At 41.2% G+C, this 17,691-nt stretch overlaps 1 protein-coding gene and 1 non-coding gene across 2 annotated transcripts in view; both read right to left on the reverse strand.

The window, feature by feature from the left end:
* The window catches only part of JAZF1 (JAZF zinc finger 1), a 349,829-nt gene that overhangs the window by 283,597 nt on the left and 48,541 nt on the right, over nucleotides 1-17,691 (reverse strand). The gene's annotated exons all lie outside the window — the stretch shown is intronic.
* Nucleotides 3,256-3,362, reverse strand: LOC112440648 (U6 spliceosomal RNA). Its single transcript, XR_003028657.1, has one exon. It is a non-coding gene; the product is annotated as a U6 spliceosomal RNA (small nuclear RNA).

Genomic DNA, 17,691 nt, shown 5'->3' on the forward strand with positions numbered 1-17,691 from the left:
AATTTTCTGGGCAACAAAATGGGGGTGAAAGGACATTCCAAACAGAAAGAACAGTGTGTTCAGAGACTCAAATTTATCAAGAGGCCTGCAGTCCAGGGAGTAAAGAGAAGCAGCGTTTGTATGTGCAGGGAAGGGGAATGGGTAAAGGAAGGATCTCAGAGACTATTTACAAAGGGTCTCTGTAGGCATGTAGGAGGCAAGAGGTTTTAAAGCAGTGAAATGAGACATGTAGGTTCTGTTGTTGTTTTTAAGTAATTCTGGCAGACATGCTGACTGTGGATAGGAGGCTACATCAGGGCTGCACAAAAGAAGTAAAATGCCAACCACAGGGCCAAGCCACATATGTAATTTTAAATTTCCTAGCAGCCACATTTAAGGTAAGAAAAGACAAGTGAAATTAATTTAATAATATGGTTTAACCCCTCAAACACAAACTACTATCTTTCACCATGTAATCAAGAGTTTTAAAATTATAAATGAGATAGCTTACATTCTTTTTTTCATACTAAGTCTTCTAAATCAGGCACAGTGCAGCACATCTCAATTTAGACTAGCCACATTTCAAGTGCTCAAAAGCCAGATGTGGCCAGTGACTACCATAACGGACAGCACAACTGTAGATAAACCACTACAGCTAATACAAGACCCACTTAGGAGGCTGTAGTCAACAGTACCAACAAGAAATGATAAAAGCTCTGGGAAGGTATTTCTGGCCCTTGGACATATGTTGAATTGGCACTGAAATACAACTGTAAAGACATGTAACTTATTTTTTGTTTTGAATAGGTAATACTTTACAGGCTTCAAATATAAAAATAATACAACAGAGTACACAATGAAGAGTATTGCCCCCTGCCTCTTCCTGCTCACCACAACCTTATCCATGCTATCCCCCACCTACCCACTAAAAGTAACCACTTTTATTGAACTCCTTTCGTTTGTTTATCCTTTCAATGTTTCTTCATGTGGATTCAAGCAGATATGACTACAGACTCATATTTTGTCTCCTTTCTACATCAAAGGGAGCATACTATATATGGTTCTATACTTTGGTGGGTTTTTTTTTTCCATTTAATAACACATCTTGGAGGTCTTTCCATATCAACGTATGAAGAGTTTCCATGCTCTCTTTAAAATGCTGCACAATATTCCATTGTAAAGATGGATCATAGTTTATTTAACCAGTCTTTCACCAGTGGATACTTGAATTGCTTCCAGTCTTTTCTATTATAAACAATGGTCTAATGAGACACCTACTCTATAGGTCTCCGCATATGTATTCAGATGTATCTGCAGGAGTAATTGCCAGAGCCAGACTGCTGGGTCAAAGGGTAATTGTATTTGTAATCTCGATAGATGAAAACTGGCCAAACTGGCCTTCATGAGGGTTATGCCATTCTGTACTCTCAGAAGTACACTGCTGATGTTTCCACAACTGGTCAACAATTTCTAAGTGTCACACTGTAGAATTTTTGCCAATCTGATAAAGTTAAAAGTGCTACTTCAGTACAGTTTAAGTTTGTGATTCTCTTATTATGTGTAAGGCTGAAGATCTTTTGGTAGGTTTGAAAACAATGTATTTCTTTCTCTCTCTCTTTTTTTTTGAGACAGAGTCTCGCCCTGTCACCCAGGCTGGAGTGCAATGGTGCGATCTTGGCTCACTGCAACCTCCACCTCCCCAGTTCAAGCAATTCTCCTGCCTCAGCCTCTGAGTAGCTGGGATACAGGCACGTGCCACTATGCCCGGCTAATTTTTTGTATCTTTAGCAGAGACGGGGTTTCACCATGTTGGCCAGGCTGGTCTCAAACTCAAACTCCTGACCTCGTGATCCACCTGCCTCAGCCTCCCAAAGTGCTGGGATTACAGGCGTGAAACACCGCACCCGGCCAAGACAATGTTTTTCTTATTCTGAGGATAATCTGTTCATATCCTTTGCCTAGGCTATTGGTATTCCAAGTCATTTTCTTTTTCTTTTTTCTTTTGAGACAGAGTCTCGCTCTGTTGCCCAAGCTGGAATGCAGTGGCGCGATCTCAGCTCACTGCAACCTCCGCCTCCCAGGTTCAAGCGATTCTCCTGCCTCAGCCTCCCAAGTAGCTGGGATTACAGACATGCACCACCACACCCAGCTAATTTTTGCATTTTTAGTAGAGACAGGGTTTCACCATGTTGTCCAGACTGGTCTTGAACTCCTGACCTCAGATGATCCACCCGCCTTGGCCTTCAATGAATAAGAAAGTCATTTTCTTATTCATTTGTAGAAACTCTTTATATGGAGGTTAACTGTCCACTGCAAATAGTTTCTTCTCTGATTGTCATTTGAATTTGCTTATGGCATTTTTTTAATCAGGTAAAAATACTTTATTTGAATTTAGTCAAAGTTATCATTTTTTTTAATGGCTGCTGGATTCTGAGTCATGGTTAAAAAGTCCTTCTTACTTCAAGGTTATAAAGGAATGTCTTCCAGTTTCTCAGCATTTTATGCAGATACAAATATATATTTGTATATTGAAATCCTTCTTAAAAATATCATTTTTCACTTTTTTCCAACTGAGGTAGACTAGACATTTGCTGAATTGCCTTTCTGATTTTTCCTTCCTTTCTTTCTTTGTCATAACTCTGTTGAATATGACACTGGTCATCATATAAAATTAATTGATCAGGCTGGAGTTTATCTGAATGGTATGAGATATGAAACCAACCTCACCTTTCTCCAGATAGCTACCCACTTGGCCCAATAAAAATTTCATCATTATCCCATGGAAAACACAATTTTAAATACTATTCTATTGTGTGTAGACAGCAACCTAGATTTTTATAAACTCATGGTTCTAATTCTCTAGTCTAGACACTACAGAGGTAAATACAACCTATGTTATTCAATTATTTATGGGAACTGCCAAGTTTCATGAAAATGCATTTATCACATCATCAACAATATCTTTTGAGCAGATGCTTGACTTGAAGAGATATACAGACACAAACTGCCATTTAGAAGTTTACAACTGGGAGGTTGCTAAATTATTTTTCACTATTAATTTGTTTAAAAAGCAAGCAATACAACACAATTAAAGTCTGGCAAAACTCACAGAATTCTGGTTTACTCAAGTTTATTTTATATGAACACCAGTACGTGTGGTATTAAAAAAAAATTACAACAAAAATAGCACAGGGAAAACAGGCAAATCTGAAAATGTCTGGTCCACCGCAGCTGGAAAAGTGGTAAATGACGTTTCTTTGAGTGTTTCATAAGGATAAAAATATAAAATGCTTCATAAATGTGTGTGTCATCCTTGCATAAGGGCCATGCTAATCTTCTCTGTATCTTTCCTATTTTTGCATATGTGCTGCCAAGAGGAGCACAAAAAGAATGTTTCTGGCCAGGTGTGGTGGCTCACACCTGTAAATGCCAGCACTTTGGGAGGCCGAGGCGGGTGGATCACAAGGTCAGGAGTTCAAGACCAGCCTGGCCAATATGGTGAAGCCCTGCCTCTACTAAAAATACAAAAATTAGCCGGGCGTGGTGGTGGGCGCCTGTAGTCCCAGCTACTCAGGAGGCTGAGGCAGGAGAATCACTTGAACCCGAGAGGCAGAGGTTGCAGTGGGCCAAGATTGCACCAGGAAGACAAAGTGAGACTCTTGTCTCAAAAGAAAAAAAGAGTATTTTTTAACAAGGATCTAACGTTCCCAATTATTTCTATTTGAAAATTTCTCTTAAACTGGAATTTTTAAAGTAAAAATGTGAAAGCTACAGTATTCTATGGCAAATGACTTTGTATTTCATTACTAATTCTAATTTTCCAGATTAACATTCTTCAAGTTTTTATTCAATCCATAATGTACACATTACTCTGTCATTTGAGGTTGTAAGATTAGTTGTTGGAGATCTATTTCTAAGAGAGTTTTACACACACACACACACACACACAACACACACACACACACACACACAGAGTCATGAGCAGCATATCCTCCAAAAACAGCAGAGGGATCTGTTTATGCAGAGGATGCTCATTCATTAGACACAAATTATAAAACTTTCATACAGCAGATATCTTACCAGATAAATAGCTATGACAACAAAATGCCCCTACATAATAAATAAAGGCAATGCTGGGGAAGAGAGCAGGGAGAATCCCTTGGAATGAAAGCTCCCTAGACATGAACAAAGTATGGCTCCTAAGACCTCTGTGCTGTTAAAAGAAACAGTTGAACTGGAAGCCAACAGCTCTGTGAACCAAGAGGCAGTGGCCATGCTGCTCCCCAGGCAGCCCCCGGTCTCCCTACCCACTCCCACCCTCAAGAAGCTCCTGCTTCCCATGGCAACCTGCAGACCATCACTCACAAACCTGATCTCCAGCCCTGAGAGGACACTCCTGAATTTCAACCTTTTTTCAGCTTGCAAGTAAGTGCCTAATGGAGATGATTTGCCCTTATATCATATCTAAGTATCTAAAACTAACCATTAATACCCGCTGCCCCTCCTCTCCAACAAAACCCTACTTTGTTTCCTCTATGCCAATCATATGATCATTTTCCAACTTATCTGGACTCCTTAGCACCTCAGACTGCAGGCATCTTCTGACTCAACCTTCCCTTGACACCTACTATAACCATTCAGGAAGTCTGTTTTTGTGATGTCTCCATTCTGCCCGTCCTTTTTGTTTCCAATGCCACTCATCTATTTCAGACCCTCCTCATGACCCTGTGCCCACTTTATGACATAATCTCTTAATTTGCTTCTTTATTCCTCCATTTACAATCGGCTGTCCACATGGCTGCCATGGACCTTTCCGAAATGGTACTTTCTCAAAAACCTTCCATGCTTCCCCCTACTACTTACATGACAGCCCCAAATTATGCCATTAATCATTTCATTAACTCAACAGATATTTACTGAATACCCACTACGTGCCAGATGCTATTCTGGGCATTTGGGACATATCAATTAACTGATAAAAACTCTTGCTTAATCTTGTCTTAACCTGTTTTCTCCTGCACCTTACCCCACTAGTCCCCTACAGAACTGTAAACATTACCTATACATATATCTGTATCAACAGTTATATTCTACTGTACTGATACATTCAATGATGCCTAACAAGCCCCTACCATGTGTTAGATCCAGCAGTCAGCAAGACAGATGTAGTCTTTTCTGTTCCCTCTAACCCTGCCATCCTAAAATATGCAATCCAACCCCTCCAACCTCCACAAAGACTCTCGTAGGTACCCAAGCCCACATCAGGGGCCATTAATTCCTGTCTTGCAACAGCGCTTATCTTATCTTGTAAAAGTACTTATGGTTTTCATTTGTTTGGTGGTTTTTTTTTATTAAGCTTTTCAGAGGTTTAATGAAACTCCCTAATTAGAGTAAAGGTCTTAGAGGATTGGATGCTTATTCTCTTCTTTGCACTCCCTAGAACGCCATGATCACTGAACACTACAGCCAAAGGAAACTTCTGACCCTTGTTCATCAAACCCATATTATTGCTTGAGGAATCTGAGACACAGAGAAGCTAAATTGTAATATCAAATGCTAAAAAGAAGTGAATAGAAATATGAAGGAAGTCTAGCAAGCATCCTTCCCTTTGTCCCTAGGGGTAGAGGAAGGAAGATGTCTGAACCACTAGCCACACACAGTTCTTTTTTTTTTTTTTTTTTTTTGAGACAGAGTCTCGCTCTGTTGCCAGGCTGGAGTGCAATGGCGCGATCTTGGCTCACCACAACCTCCGCCTCCCGGGTTCAAGTGATTCTCCTGCCTCAGCCTCCCGAGTAGCTGGGATTTTCATTTAACTCTGGAATTCATGCAGGGACTCTCAAGCTGTCTGATGAATTATTTGGAGCTTCTCCCCAGATGAGGCCTAACTAAGCTGGGAAGCCACCCCAAGTGGGAGATTTGCTCAGCTCTGCCCTGCTACTCTCTTTTCAATCCTCCACTCCGTGCATTTGCTTGGGACCTAGACAATGCTAATAAACTAAACCCTAAGCCCAGATACTTACCAGAACTAAACCCTAGGCCCAGATATTACCCCCACGCCTTGAAATCCAGGGGTTCCACTGGGCATGGTGGCTCACACCTGTAATCCCAGCACTTTGGGAGGCCAAGGCGGGTGGATCACTTGAGGTCAGGAGTTCAAGACCAGCCTGGCCAACATGGCTAAACCCCATCTCCATTAAAAATACAAATATTAGCCAAGCATGGTGGCACATGCCTGTAATCTCAGCTACTCAGGAGGCTGAGGCTGAAGAACCCTTTGAATCTGGGAGGCAGAAATTGCAGTGAGCCGAGATCGCACTACCGCACAACAGAAGGAGACTGTCTCGAAAAAAAAAAAAAAAAAAAGAAAAAGAAAAGGAAAAAAAAATCCGGAGGTTCCCTTATTGTGCCATATCAATGCTTTACCCTCCCCTCTGGCCAGTGAGCTGCCCCTGCTGGAAGCTAGAGAGCTCTCTAAGGGAGAGAGCTGTTACCCTCAGCTAGAGGTAGAATGGGACTACAATTAAAAGGATCTACAAGCGCAAAGTAAGAATAATCATATGAGACATTCAATTTGAAACAGGCTGGTAGAGTCCAGGAATCATCTATAAAGCTGTGAGATGCAGCATGGTATATCCTGCTATAAGATTTTTAACATGAGCTCCATTTCTGTATCCATGTGATTTCCTCTCCACTATTCGTATGACACTCAAGGGGGAAATGTGTGATCCTATTTTCATCCCACCCCTGTGCTCACTGAAATGACAATTGGTGGTCAATACTGTTTCCTGGATCCCCTAATAGTGAAAGTCAAATTTAACAGAGGCGTAGTTGCATACACGTGACCAATGTAGATAAGAATATCTCATATGTTTGTACATTTCTCTGTGGGGCCTAGAAAAAGTGATAGCACTTAATTGGGCATAGATTATGAAGTCCATGTTGACCAAGTTAGACACCCTTCAGGTGTTGTTTTACACAGCTTTCCCATTATTCACAATAAATCTGCACCCGCAGTTTATAATCATCCTTCAATGTCCCAGTCTTTTGGTTTAGCCGAATCCCATAATCTTGGAAGCTGACAAAAGTTCTCTCCCAAGCTGCCATCACACCTAGAGGATAGTTTGGTGCCAATGTTCACATAAAAAGAAAAGTTTTCAAGATCAAAGAATATTCCTTGCATTTATGAAAATCTTTGAAGTATAGAGACTTTCTACCTAGCAGCAGCCAGCAAGTGGCCTTGTTTATTTCTGTTTAAATGAACTGTTAAAAGCAGGAGAAACATACCATTCTAAGCTCCAATTTTAAATCTTCTATCTGATTTTAGTTTCTTGGGGGAAAGAAGTAAGAATTCATGTCTGAGCCAAAACCAAATACATACAAGTCCTGCCATCAGTGATAACAGCTGCCAGAGAGTCTTCTCTAATGCGTTCCCAAACTCATGTTTCAGTTTTTCCTCCCCTTCCTCCCCTGCAAATAGGACGGGCATCTTCCACCCAGTCCAGGCTCCTACCATGTCTGGAACATGCTCTGTAGCTCAGCTTATGTGAACATCTGAACCTTGTTTTCCAGAACCCAGCCACCATGACCCAGGTCAGCCTAACAGTAACTGCTGACCCAGACCACAGGGCTGGAGCTCTTTTGGGCACCTCCTGGCTTGAGTTGAAATTGGTTCAAGCAACTAGGGTGAGGCTGGGGCACCAAGCAGGATTTAAGGGCTTCTCCAGGCCCAGATCTGTGAAGGAGGAGAAAACAGTGGCTGAGGAACCAGCTGGGCCTGAGATGTCAATGCGGCCTGCCTTCCATCAATCCACCAGACCTGAACAGACGAAATATTAACGTATCATTGCTTGTAAGGTTAGGGCAATCCCGGAACACCAACCAACACCACTCAAGCAGGGACGCAGCACTCATGTGTTCATTCATTCATTCTCTATGTAATGAGCCCCTCCATAGTTATAGGGAGATACATCCCAATTTGGAAAATCTAGTGAGCCTCTAGTTAGCTAGAACGCAGAGAAGTATAAAATTCCATTAACTGGAATGATGGTTCCTTCACATAAGTGACATTTCAGCCTCGATGAAATTCTCATTATTTCCTGAACACACCAAGATGCTGATATCCTATCTAAAGATGCCTCTCCCTCTTCTCTACCAGCAGCAATCAGTTCTATTTATCCTTAAAGACAAAGATGTCACCTCCCTGGGAAGTTTTTTCCAACTCCCCCAGCCTTCCCAGGAGACTTTCCAGCTACGTCACCCTGCATGCCCCACCCTCCCTCTCTCCTCTAGCCACTCTGCCCTTTTCTTCATTGCTTCCATGTTAAGTTGCTTTCTGTCTCAGGGCCTGTGCACATGCAGTTTGCTCTTGAGAAATGTTCCTCCCTGTACTCCGAATCATGACCACCCCCAGCACCTCAATCCCTACCACTCACCCCTTCATCGAAGTAAGTCTCATCTTCTTCAGATCTCAGTTCAACCAGCAAAGCCTTCCTTAACCCCTCAACATTATTCACTCTCACAGCAGCCCATGCCTTTCCTTTCCTGCACTTATCAGAGCTGTACTGGTAGAACTGTGATATGACCTGATTAAAGTCTATTTCCCCACTAGACTGTAAGCTCCGTAAGAGTAGGGACCATGACTATTTTTGTCTATCATTGCAACCCCAGTGACCAGCACAGTAGCACATAGTAGGCACTCAGGAAAGATTAGCTGAATGAACGAATGACCTTCTCTATAGTGTCTGTGTCATTATATTCTAAACGCCCATTGTGTGCTGGCCACAAAGCCTGGCCCCTGCCAGCCACGTCAAGAGGCAAACAATTTCCCAGAATTCATTTAAAAATAGAAATGGACATGTATCCCTATCACCTGTACCTTGTACATACACATCTATAGCAATGATGGAAGGTGGAAATAAGGGTCTTAAAATCCTGGGATTGATGACTCTTACTAAGGTCAGGAAAAAATGGCCATAGAACAGATCCAAAAAGGTAGAAATACTAACCAAAAATCAAGGGGGCAGGTAATATTACTGTTTCTGATCAATTCTAACCTAACCAGAAATGTCACAACCAAGAAACCCCATTTCCTGGCTCTTCTGTTGATGTTTCAGCTGTTTTGACTGCTGAGAAAGAACAAAACTGAGTGAACAGGAGACGCAACGTGCCACGTGCAGCATCTCGGTCAGTCCCTGTTTGGGGCTCACTTGTGTCCTTCCAAAATTCAAATATTAAAGTCTTAACCCCCAGTGCCTCGGAAAGTAACTACTTGGAGATAGGGCCTTTAAAAAGGAAATTAAGTTAAAATGAGGCCATTAAGGTGGGCCCTAATCCAATCTGATTAATAAGAGGAGAGCAGGACACACAGAGAGACCCCAGGAGTGTGCATGCACAGAGGAAAGACCCTGTGAGGACACAGCGAGGGGGTGGCCATCTGCAAGCCACGCAGAGAGGCCTCAGAGGAGACCAACCCTGTCAGCACCTTGCTCCTGGACTTATAGTGTCCAAAGCTGTGAAAAAAATACATTTCTACCCTTAACGCCAACTGGCCTGTGATACTGTGTGCTGTGGCAGCCCAAGCGGTTCTCGAGAGAAAGGGAAGGAAGAGGTTCCAAGTATCTGCTGCCCAACCCACTCTTCACCATCCTGGGTGTCATCTTCTCCCCAGTGCCGTCCTTTCATCTTCATTTGACCAATAAGGACACTGAGGCTCAAAGCCACAGAGGGGGCTGAGCCAGAACTTGACTGCAGGGCCATGTGCTTCCAAAGTCCATGTCCTTTGCACTTTACCTTCAGTTCAAAAGACCAAAGTGAAGTATAAAATATGAAAGCAGATTCCATTTTGCTTTTCTTAGCCCTTAGAAAAGGGGGGAGATCACCATTCTAACTAAGTTGAAGAACCAGACTCATTTAAATAAAGTGACTGAAATGCTGTGGAACAGATGTGAATAGGAACTAATTTTGCTTTTTAATGAGCATTTTGATCAGATCAATACTACAAAATGCTAAACTGTACAATGCCATTACTGTTTAAATGCAACTACCCAGTTGACTGGCTCAAAGGGGCATTACAGTAGCTAAAAAATGTACTTTCTCTTTATAAAAGCAGGGTCTATTATGTAAAATAAAGTCATAAAAATTTTAATTGCACTGCATAAAGGACAGAACCTGATCTAGCCTACAAACCACGGAAAGCAGAGAAAAATAAAATGCAGCTGAATGCTTAATCAGCTGTCTGTCACTTTCTGAATAGTGCCTAATATTCTAATTATTAGTCACCACACTGAGAAGGTGCAATTATGGAACAGGGAAGATTGCTTTTTTTTTTTTTGTTAACCCACAATTTGGAAGGCCTTCACAAAAATATTATCTAAGACCCAATAAGCTATAAAGGGAAAAAAATGATTAACAGTTAAAATTCAGTTTTCCCCCCAAAGCATTTTTTAAAAGCTTTGAAATTGTATTGACAGATATGACTAACAATTGTAATCACAGAAATAAATGTAGTAAAACGATAATTTATCTGTCATAATTTACCGAGGGGGAAAAAGTGCAGCACAAGCAGCTGAATTGTGAAGTTAAATGAAAGCAAAGATAGAAACCGGTTTTTAATGAAATGTGGAGCATTATTAATTGGTTTCCTAGCAACAGCGGGGCTAAAATTACTTAACATGTCTGTTCAATCAGATGCAAATTTGAGTGTTATCCCTTAAATGTTGATTATAGCTGGTCTTTTCAGATGCAAATCCAATGTGTAAAGTGAATGTAAATGTTGACAATGCTGATACAAAAAATCCCCTGATTAACATCATTCTGGTGTTCAAAGCACTAGAGTTGAGGATATTCCCTTGGAAGGACTGCAAGCTGCCAGGGTTGCCCATCTTGTCTGGCATTTTCCTGTACCTGTCCTCCCTGTCCCACCTCACCACCACCCTCACTCAGTGCAAGCATGACAGATGACTAAAAAATGAGATTGCTGGGCCTTGTGATTTCTCAAACACTGGTTTCTCATCAGTGCTAAATGATAGAGACAGATGATGTTTTCAGCTTAGAATTCCATCAGCTGATGCAAGGGCCTTGCCAACCCAAGACCAAGGTTGGTCTCAAGTGTAGTTTTTCAGATGGAACAAGACCTTTGGGTGACTCCACCGGAATGGGATCCAAGCAAACAAATTCCCTACAAGACTGCCAAATAAGGCAGCCTTCCTCAGCTATACCCTGGCCTTATCCTATGGTTCAAGTGTAGCATATTCCAGTAAATGGAGGCACCAGGAAGGGGTTAGGGGTGGGAAGGATGTAGCCCCTTCATAATCTCCATCATCCCCCAAAGCTACCCTAGTAACACACTACTCCAGACAAAAGCAATGTGCTTGCCTCACTTTCACTCTCATGCAACAAATATTTATTGCACAGTTACTATTTGCCAGGCAATGATCTTAGGGAGCTGGAGACACAGAAGTGATTTAGAAAAAGTTCCTACTCTCACCCCTAGTAGTTCAGGGGAGAGACAAATACATAAATAAACTTAGAAACAATAATTTCGGGTAGTGATAAGAGCTAGGAAGAAAAAAGTAGCTTAATGAGGAGAGGGGGATGGGCATGGCTGGGGGACCACTTTGGATAAGGTCTTTTGGAGGGAGGATACCTTCTGCACAGACCTAAAGGAAAAGGAGCAAGCCAGGCAAGGTGGAGGGAAGCGGGTCTCACTCAGAGGCAGGAATGACCTTGGAACAGCACAGAGACCAGAGGCTCTGAGTGTGACGCAGAACAGGAAGGGGAGCGGTGATGATGCAAGAGGAGCAACTTTGAGATAAGCTCCTAAACCATCTTCCAACAAGACTGTACTCCCCATTCCCCACCTTACAGTGTTTCAGGGACACAAGTGTCTCTAGAGCCACCTCAGGGTACAGAGCAGGAGCAAAAGTCTGCCATGTGAGGAAGAGGAGAGGGAAAGGAAGGGGAGGGGAGGAGTGAAAACAAGAAGGGAGGAGAGAGGAAGAGAAGAGAGAGTGAGTCCACGGAACCCTAAAGGTCATCTCCTTTCCAGGTCAAGGCCCAGTCCCTTTCCAACCCTATCCCACCCCCAAAAAGCTTCCATGCCAGTGGAAAGTATATTCTTAAACTGATCTCCTCTAGAAAACAGTGAATGGCTTTTCTGGCCAAAGCCCCCTGTCTCTCAATGAACAGTTTGTTCCAGACACTCAATCAAGGCTCTGGGATATCCCAGGCAGTGGTCAACAGGACATATATTCCAGAAAGTTCTGAAGCTTGCTTTTCATTAGAATTGACAGTCTCCTGACAGCTGCATACTAGGCGAAGGATCCTAAGGCTAACCTTAAGAGTACTGGGGCAAGGGAAAATGGACAGACCCTTCCTGCAGAGCATCTCACTCTAGCCTTAGAAGTCATGCCTTCAATCTTTGAAGTATTTAAGGGTTACTATTAAATGTGAATGCCCTTTAGAGAAACATGTGTAACTTTAGGTATAACCCATGTCAGGGTGGGGATACAGATGCCAGAGGAAGCTGTGGAAGTGGGATGGAACCTCGTCTATCAAGTGGCCTAGCATGGACCTGCATTGGGAATGGTGACAATGTCAAGGTATGCAAGGGGAGTTGTGATGCCTGACTGGAAAACACAAACCTTCACCAGTCTTGCCTTAATTCATGTTAACCCTTAGAGAGAAACACCACTGGCACCTCATTTCACCAGGGAGGTCTAAAAGAAAAAAAAAGTGCCAAAAAGTTTTATTTCATGAAAAGCAGAGATAAATGTCAAAAAAAGGGAAAATGTGGCTGTATTAGTCCATTCTCACACTGCTAATAAAGACATCCCCAAGACTGGGTAATTTATAAAGGAAAGAGGTTTAATTGATTCACAGTTCAGCATGGCTGGGGATGCCTCAGGAAACTTACAATCATGGCAGAAGGGAAAGCAAATGCATCCTTCTTCACATGGCAATAGCAAGGAGAAGTGTCGAGCAAAAGGGGGAAAAGCCTCTTATAAAACCATCAGATTTCATGAGAACTTGCTCACTATCATGAGAACAGCAGTATGGTGGGTGTTCTCATGATTCATGAGAAGTGCCCTCATGATTCAATCACCTCCCACCGGGCCCTTCCCACAACACATGGGGATTATGGGAACTATAATTCAAGATGAGATTTGGGTGGGGACGCAGCCAAACCATTTCAGTGGCCTACCACTCAATTACAAAAAAGAGATATCCTCTCTTAGTAGCATCTACTCAGAGTTCCAGGAGGCCATATTAAATTGTGAGTTAAGAATCAGGTTGTAGATGTGATCATAGTCCTGGTTACTGAGATGTATCTTCTAGGTCAGTGGTTCCCAAAGTCGGGTCCCTAGAGTAGCAGCTGATGCAACACCTGAGAACTTACTAGAAATGCATATTCGACTGGGCGCAGTGCTTCATGCCTGTAATCCCAGCACTTTGGAAGGCCGAGGCAGGTGGATCACGAGGTCAGGAGTTTGAGACCAGCCTGGCCAATATGGTGAAACCCTGTCTCTACTAAAAATACAAAAATTAGCCAGGTGTGGTGGCACGCACAGGTAGTCCCAGCTACTTGGGAGGCTGAGGGAAAAGAATCGCATGAACCTGGGAGGTTGCAGTGAGCTGAGGTCGTGCCACTGCACTCCAGCCTGGGCAACAGAGTCCGTCTAAAAAAAAAATAAATAATAAATAAAGAAATGCATATTCACAGGCCCGGCCCCAGACTTAATGAATTAGAAATCTGGCAGTGGCCCCAGCAACCTGTGCATTAATTAATAAGCCCTCCAGAAGCTTCTGATGCACAGTATATTTCAGAACTAACATTCCAGGCCAATTCAGCAAGAAGGTGTGTCTTGCTGAGTTTATACTTAGCACTGACTTTATATTTGCTGAGTTTATACTTAGCACTGACTTGCTGCAAATTATTTCAATCAACAGGAAACCAAGGATAGCTGCACTGTACCTCCTGCATGATGGCACACATTCAAAATAAGCACATTCATGGTGTGAATTCTTTCACATAATGACTTCTTCAAAAGAATGTACTACTCAGAACACAAGATGCTGATTTAGTGATTTCTTAAGATAACCCATTGTTCTGACTGGGAGAGAAGTAAAAAGAAAAAAGTGAGTTATTCTTTAGGAAACTTAAGTTTGGGGTAGCCTTCTGAGAGTAGCTCTGAGAATCACTGGGTTCTCTGTTTTTATGCAAGACTCTTTTCCTTGACCCTTCATGGCCAGCTGTCAGGTCTCCATCCTAAACAGCAGGAGCTCCCTAGCATTGGACAGAGGGTCTTAGTCATACAAGAAGACCCTGTGTGAATACCCCCCAAACTCCCTCTACCTCTCATATTTTAGAGAGAATCATATAATCTCTTAGTGTTCCTGACAACAAAATGGATATTATGCAGGTGTATCGTTACTTAAAAACTCTGAAGATGAAAAAAGAGCCTAGAAGATACTTTAACATTATAAGACAGCTACACATGGAGAAATCTACAAGCAGAAGGATGAATCTCAAATGTAACTGCACATCAGAATCACTTGTGATGCCTAATAAGAATGGAGATTTCTGGGGCCCGAACATTTTTGATTCATTTGGTGTGAACTGGGGCCCAAGAATCTGCCTTTTTTGGGTCCAAGAATCTGCCCAGGTGATTTTCATACAGGGATTTGTGTTTAACTTATCTACATGGTAACTTTTCCAGTTTTCAAGGGGTATTAATATGGCATAATGAGAGAGGGCTTTTTAACTTAGGGAAACAAAGCAATGCTATACCAAAAGAACTACAAGTTCCTTTTCCCTGGGGTGTTTACTAAAGCAGTTGAGAAAAAGTCTGTATGTCTCTCATTAAAGTAAGTTTTTAATAAGTAATTTTTTCTTTTAATAAAAGTTATACATGTTCATTATAAAAAATTTAAAAAAGAAAAGAAAGAAAAACAAAAGGGAGAAAGTATAAAATACCCACAATCACATCATCCAGAGATAAGTTGGTACATTACATTTTCCCAGATAACGTGCTGGCTGTTTCCAAATACATTTTTTTTTAATAGTGGGATCAGAGTATATGCAGTTACTGTGTTATGTGTTTTTTACATCTAATAACACTATCGATATCTTTCCACCACTCCTCAATTCTTTAAGATATAAAGTGAAAGAATGCCTAAACATGAACTATTGATTTTTTTTCAAATCAAGGAATTAAAATTCTATGTAACCAGCACATAAATACAAATATTTATGTCACTTGTACAAGTATGCTAAAAATCTGTTTTTATTAAACTGATTTTGTATTGAGGCAGAGTTTATTAGTAATCTTTACTAGCTCATTAGCTCATTTTAGTGAAAGCATGCACATTACTGGAGGCCTCTGGATACATCTACAATATATTCATACAACAAGTATCCACTTTAATGAAATGTATTAGACAAAGGTTTTTCTCATGAAATCCAAAGGGAGCCAAAAGACTCTACTGGAAAAAAAAAAAACAAAAAACTGAGGACCCTCCCCCCCTACAAAAATGTTTTTTTAACCTGCCCTGAGAGTCTATAAACTAATTCTGTTCAACTAGGGAGTGGTTGAAAAATAAATATATTTCACAGAATGCACTCATCATAAACTGAGAGCTAAATTCTTGCATGTTTATAAATGAGACACAAAGAATGTGAGTTTATGTAACAACCCACATTCACGCTCCCTTGCAAGGCCTGCTTGGTATCAGAAAGCTTGTAAAAGCTTCAACACAGTAGTCACATGAATGTAGGCAAGCCACTTAATGCTTCTATGTTTCAGTTTCCTCATCCGGAAAACATGGACGCTACTAAACAGCATCTGTGCTAATTTACTCAGGGTTTTCTGAAGGCCACATGGGATAAAACATGAAGCTCTATGTAGACTGTCGACTGGTACTCCAATGTGATCAGGAGTCTAACTGGTATTTCTCTCTCTCTCGAAAGGGTGCTCACTCACCATTCCTTAGTCTATTGCCCAAACACAATATTCCGCAACTTCCTGAACACAAGAGATTGGATAGAATACCAAATGCATGTGTGTTGGGCCAAAGAACAGAGATTAATTTAATCTTTCAATATTTGGCCTGACGACTGCTTTACAATGGAATCAGACCCATGGATCCCTCACTACTATCATGAAAAGTTACATATTCTGGGAAAATCTTTGTGAATAATAATTCTCTGAGAATTATCGGGCATGGTCCCAAACTGAGCTTATCATCACCATTACCTGGTAAGCTTTTCAGAAACAAAGGATTCTCAGGCCTCACATCAGAGATTCCAGAGCTTTTAACTTAATCACATACAAAATTTTAAGATGCCCTAACTTCCCTTAGTAGTTTCTATGCCAAATTATCCTTGACAAAAGATTGTTCATTTGTTTCAGTAAGACTGAGAACCCTCAATGCAATATGATTGAATTGCATGTCAGTGATTTATATATTCACAAAGACAGATGACCCTTAAAATCAGTGTTCTCTATCACTTAAAAAAAAATCTAAATGAATATACCTGACTGTACACAATAAACTTTCTCCCTATTGCCCCATGTTAGGGAAAATAACAGAAGATTCTCAATCCCTTTCCAAAGCACTTTTTATTTCACCAGAGCCTTCTCTCCTTACATAAATAAAACCACAATATGCACTGGATGACTAGAATCTTTAAAAAATCCTTAAAATTGTAGGTATTATCTCTTTTTCCTATAAGCATTTCACAAAATGAACAGACATTTGGTCCATGGTCGATACAACCCTGCCTTTGAATATATGGACTAAGCTCTGTTCAACATTCTTTCATTCATCCAACAAATGACCAAAATAAGCACTTCTCAACACTAACCACAAATCTTCAGGGCTTATCCCAGAGCAGTATCCTACAGTTTGCATAGAGTTTTGCTACCATTCTCGGAGAGTCAAATATTGCCTAATTTTTCTAAGCTCTAGGTTGGAAAACTGGGCTGTTACTTTGCCATGGGCATTTGTTCTCAAAAGTTTCTTCTGCTATGGGAAAATTGACAAAACACTTCACTTGATGTATTATTTAGAAGTGATTCTTGAAATTTAATGGAATGGAAAATGCAATGCACAAATCTTCAAATTTATTGTACTAAACAATCTCTCTGGAATACATGGGGCAAAGACTGACCACATAAAATATTGATTTGAAAAAAAAATACTCTTTGATCCTACTACCCTCATGATCAGATGCTTCTTGGGTAAAACATTTCCTACTTGGAATTCCATGGAGAATATCATTACATGTAATTTTCCTACTATAACTGATGACATGGAATGCAATAAGTGCTCATTTTGAAAACATGTGAGCTATTGGTCACTTGGTTTCCATCAGAGAATACTAATTAGGGTAAGCAGTACATGGCGGTCTTGGCCCAAAAGACAGTTAGCAATGAATTCATTAGGGAGAACGAGGATCAGCAAGGCTCAGCTAATTTATAATATTGACCACAACATGAAATTAAGTCATGTTCCAGAACCAGAACTCATTAAAAATGCAGTGGGAGAAAAGGGAGCAAAGACTGTTTTACTTAGAAGCTTAAAGACTTGTGGGAACAAAGTATCAGGATACCCATAGCTTAGGGGAAACCAGGGCTGCCCGCAAAGATTTCAAAGGAGTCAACTTCAAGGACATGGAAAGATTCTTAAGGGTGGTAAGGAGAGGATTAAATA

This window comes from Pan paniscus, chromosome 6, assembly GCF_029289425.2.
Source record: "Pan paniscus chromosome 6, NHGRI_mPanPan1-v2.0_pri, whole genome shotgun sequence".
Classification (NCBI taxonomy): Eukaryota; Metazoa; Chordata; class Mammalia; order Primates; family Hominidae; genus Pan; species Pan paniscus.